The sequence below is a fragment of the Grampus griseus genome, assembly GCF_964374135.1.
Source record: "Grampus griseus genome assembly, chromosome: 14".
NCBI classification, from domain to species: Eukaryota; Metazoa; Chordata; class Mammalia; order Artiodactyla; family Delphinidae; genus Grampus; species Grampus griseus.
Window position 1 is genome coordinate 1,628,415 of NC_139008.1, and position 5,351 is coordinate 1,633,765.

A 5,351-nucleotide genomic window follows, 5' to 3' on the forward strand; every position below is an offset into this window, starting at 1 on the left:
TGCCGCACGCCGCCACGCCGGTGGAGCCGTGACATCGGTGCACGGGTACCTCAGACGTGACAGTCCAGCAACGTCCCCTCCGCCGAGGTGGTGTGACAGCATGCGCGTGTACCTCACGTGACCGATGCCACACACACCTCCAAGCGGGGAGGCCGCGACAGCAGTGCACCTGTCCCTCTGGCGTAGCCGGGCGCCATGTGTGTCCTCTCTCGAGGAGGCTGTGGCAGCTAAGACATGACTGCTCACCACACGCCCCTCACCAGAGGGGCAGTGACAGCGGCCATGAGTACCTCAGACACGACAGCTCAGACGAGTCCCCTCACCTGAGGTTGTGTGACACCAGACACCCGTCCACCAGACGTGACGGATGCGACACAACCCTGCGCCTGTGAAGGTGGTGACAGCAGCGGATGTGCCCACAGACGTGACCCCTTCACAAAAGTCTTCTCACCTGCCAAGGCTGGGACAGAGTGCAGTTGCGGCTCAGATGTGACCGACACCACAGGGCCCATCACCTGAGGAGGCTGTGACAGCACGCACATGTCCTTCCGAAGTGACCAGTCACCACGTGTCTCCTCACTCGAGGAGGGCATGACAGCAGCCACGGGTACCTCAGACGGGGCCGCTATCAAACGCTTCTTCCCCTGACGAAGCTGTTACAGCATCGCACGTGACTCTCAGACGTGACCAGTCACCGTATGTCTCCTCACCTGACGAGGCTGTTATGGTGTTGCAGGAGTAGCTCACACGTGACGAGTCAGCTGTGTCTCCTACTTGAGGAGGCTGTGACTGTGCACGTTTACCCCAGACGTGACGGATATAAACGGCTTCTTCACCTGAGGAGTCTGTCACAGCAGGCGCCTTTACCTCAGATACAACCGAGACCACAGCTCTCCTCACCTGAGGAGGCTATAACTGAATTGCACGTGTTCCTCACACGTGACCAGTGACCACGTGCCTCCTCACCTGAGGAGGCTGTGAACAACATGCACATTTACCTCAGAAGTGACCGATATCAAAAGCTTCCTCACCTGGGGCTTCCCTGGTGGCGCAGTGGATGAGAGTCCGCCTGCCGATGCAGGGGACACGGGTTCATGCCCCGGTCCGGGAGGATCCCACATGCCGCGGAGCGGCTGGGCCCGTGAGCCATGGCCGCTGAGCCTGCGCGTCCGGAGCCTGTGTTCCGCAGTGGGAGGGGCCTCAGCAGTGAGAGGCCCGCGTACCGCAAAAAAAAAAAAAAGAAAAAAAAAGCTTCCTCACCTGATGAGACTGTTACATCATTGCACATGATTCTCACACATGACCAGTGAACATAAGTCTCCTCACCTGAGGGGGCTGTTACTGCATCGCCTGTGCAGATAACATGTGACGAGTCACCAGTGTCTCCTCACTTGAGGAGGCCGTGGCAGCATGCACGTTTACCTCAGACCTGACCGATATAGAAGGCTTTTCACCTGAGGAGGCTGTGAGATCAGTGCACACACCCCTCAAGTGTGCCCAGTCCCCTCGTGTCTCCTCACAGGAGGACCTGAGACAGCATGCACATTTACCTCAGATGTGACCGTTACCACAGTTCCCCTCACCCGAGGCCACTACTGAAATGCACGTGTTCCTCAAATGTGACCGGTCACCAGGTGTCTCCTCACTTCAACAAGCTGAGGGAGCCTGCACTTTACCAACAGCACAGGTCCCATAACTTGAGGAGGCTGTTACTGAATTGGACGTGTTCCTGAAACGTGACTAGTCACCACGTTCTCCTCACCTAAGGAGGCTGTGACAGAGTCGCGCATGTTCCTCAAACATGACCGGTCACCACGTTGGTCCTCACTTGGGGAATCTGAGAGAGTGTGTACATTTATCTCAGATGCACCCATACCAAAGACCCCTCACCTGAGGAGGCTGTGGACAGCATGCACATTGACCTCAGACCTGACCTTTACGAAAAGCCTCCTCACTTGAAGAGGCTGTTACAGCATCGCACGTGACTCTCAGACATGACCAGTCTCCATACGCCTCCTCACCTGAGCAGGCTGTTACGGTACTGCAGGAGTAGCTCACACTCGATGAGTCACATTGTGTCTCCTACTCGAGACTGTCACAGCACGGACACATATAACGAGGCACCACTTGTCTCCTCCCTTAAGGAGGCTGTGGCAGCATGCACATTTACCTCAGACCTGACCAATATAAAAGGCTTTTCACCTGAGGAGGCTGTGAGAACAGTGCACACATCCCTCAAGTGTGACCATTCAGAACATGACTCCTCACCTGAGAAGTCTGTGACAGCATATGCACATTTACCTCAGAACTGACCAATCACCACACTTCTCCTCACCTCTGGATTCTGAGACAGCATGCACATTTACCTCAAACATTACTGTTACTACAGGTCCCCTCACCTGAGAAGGCTATTACTGAATAGCAAGTGTTCTGAAAAAACGTGACCAGTTACCACAGGTCTCCTCACCTGAGGAGGCTGTGACAGTGTGCACGTTTACCCCAGACCTCATAAACGGCTTCTTCACCTGAGGAGTCTGTCACTGCAGGCACCTTTACCTCAGATATGACCGATACCACAGCTCTGCTCACCTGAGGAGGCTATAACTGAATTGCACGTGTTCCTCACACGTGACCAATCACCACGTGTGTCCTCACCTGAGCAAGCTGAGAGAGCATGCACGTTTACCTCAGACCTAGCAAATCACCAGATGTCTCCTCCCTTAAGGAGGCTGTGGCAGCGTGCACCTATACCTCAGATCTGACCCATGTGAAAGGCTTTTCACCCGAGGAGGCAGTCAGAGCAGTGCACACATCCCTCAAATGTGCCCACTCACCACAGGTGAGTCCTCACACGTAGTCAGTCACCTCGCGTCTCATCACTTGAGGAGACTGAGAGAGCTCGTACATTTACCTCAGACGGACCGATACCACAGGTTCCCTCACCTGAGGAGGCTGTGAACAACATGCACATTTACCTCAGAAGTGACAGATATCAAAAGCTTCCTCACCTGATGAGACTGTTACATCATTGCACGTGATTCTCAGACATGACCAGTGAACATAAGTCTCCTCACCTGAGGAGGCTGTTACAGCATCGCCTGTGCAGATAACACGTGATGAGTCACCAGTGTCTCCTCACTGAACGAGGCTGTGGCAGCATGCACGTTTACCTCAGACCTGACCGATATAGAAGGCTTTTCACCTGAGGAGGCTGTGAGAGCAGTGCACACATCCCTCAAGTGTGCCCCATCACCAGGTGTCTCCTCATCTGAGGAGTCTGTGACAGAATGCACATTTACCTCAGATAGGCACTATACCACAGGTCCACTCACCTATTAATGAAGGGGGATGTGTTCCTCAAACGGGACCAGTCACTAAGTGACATTTACCTCAGACGTGACCCATATCAAAAGATTCCTCACGGGCTTCCCTGGTGGCGCAGTGGATGAGAGTCCGCCTGCCGATGCAGGGGACACGGGTTCATGCCCCGGTCCGGGAGGATCCCACATGCCGCGGAGCGGCTGGGCCCGTGAGCCATGGCCGCTGAGCCTGCGCGTCCGGAGCCTGTGTTCCGCAGTGGGAGGGGCCTCAGCAGTGAGAGGCCCGCGTACCGCAAAAAAAAAAAAAAGAAAAAAAAAGCTTCCTCACCTGATGAGACTGTTACATCATTGCACATGATTCTCACACATGACCAGTGAACATAAGTCTCCTCACCTGAGGGGGCTGTTACAGCATCGCCTGTGCAGATAACATGTGACGAGTCACCAGTGTCTCCTCACTTGAGGAGGCCGTGGCAGCATGCACGTTTACCTCAGACCTGACCGATATAGAAGGCTTTTCACCTGAGGAGGCTGTGAGATCAGTGCACACACCCCTCAAGTGTGCCCAGTCCCCTCGTGTCTCCTCACAGGAGGACCTGAGACAGCATGCACATTTACCTCAGATGTGACCGTTACCACAGTTCCCCTCACCCGAGGCCACTACTGAAATGCACGTGTTCCTCAAATGTGACCGGTCACCAGGTGTCTCCTCACTTCAACAAGCTGAGGGAGCCTGCACTTTACCAACAGCACAGGTGCCATAACTTGAGGAGGCTGTTACTGAATTGGACGTGTTCCTGAAACGTGACTAGTCACCACGTTCTCCTCACCTAAGGAGGCTGTGACAGAGTCGCGCATGTTCCTCAAACATGACCGGTCACCACGTTGGTCCTCACTTGGGGAATCTGAGAGAGTGTGTACATTTATCTCAGATGCACCCATACCAAAGACCCCTCACCTGAGGAGGCTGTGGACAGCATGCACATTGACCTCAGACCTGACCTTTACGAAAAGCCTCCTCACTTGAAGAGGCTGTTACAGCATCGCACGTGACTCTCAGACATGACCAGTCTCCATACGCCTCCTCACCTGAGCAGGCTGTTACGGTACTGCAGGAGTAGCTCACACTCGATGAGTCACATTGTGTCTCCTACTCGAGACTGTCACAGCACGGACACATATAACGAGGCACCACTTGTCTCCTCCCTTAAGGAGGCTGTGGCAGCATGCACATTTACCTCAGACCTGACCAATATAAAAGGCTTTTCACCTGAGGAGGCTGTGAGAACAGTGCACACATCCCTCAAGTGTGACCATTCAGAACATGACTCCTCACCTGAGAAGTCTGTGACAGCATATGCACATTTACCTCAGAACTGACCAATCACCACACTTCTCCTCACCTCTGGATTCTGAGACAGCATGCACATTTACCTCAAACATTACTGTTACTACAGGTCCCCTCACCTGAGAAGGCTATTACTGAATAGCAAGTGTTCTGAAAAAACGTGACCAGTTACCACAGGTCTCCTCACCTGAGGAGGCTGTGACAGTGTGCACGTTTACCCCAGACCTCATAAACGGCTTCTTCACCTGAGGAGTCTGTCACTGCAGGCACCTTTACCTCAGATATGACCGATACCACAGCTCTGCTCACCTGAGGAGGCTATAACTGAATTGCACGTGTTCCTCACACGTGACCAATCACCACGTGTGTCCTCACCTGAGCAAGCTGAGAGAGCATGCACGTTTACCTCAGACCTAGCAAATCACCAGATGTCTCCTCCCTTAAGGAGGCTGTGGCAGCGTGCACCTATACCTCAGATCTGACCCATGTGAAAGGCTTTTCACCCGAGGAGGCAGTCAGAGCAGTGCACACATCCCTCAAATGTGCCCACTCACCACAGGTGAGTCCTCACACGTAGTCAGTCACCTCGCGTCTCATCACTTGAGGAGACTGAGAGAGCTCGTACATTTACCTCAGACGGACCGATACCACAGTTTCCCTCACCTGAGGAGGCTGTGAACAGC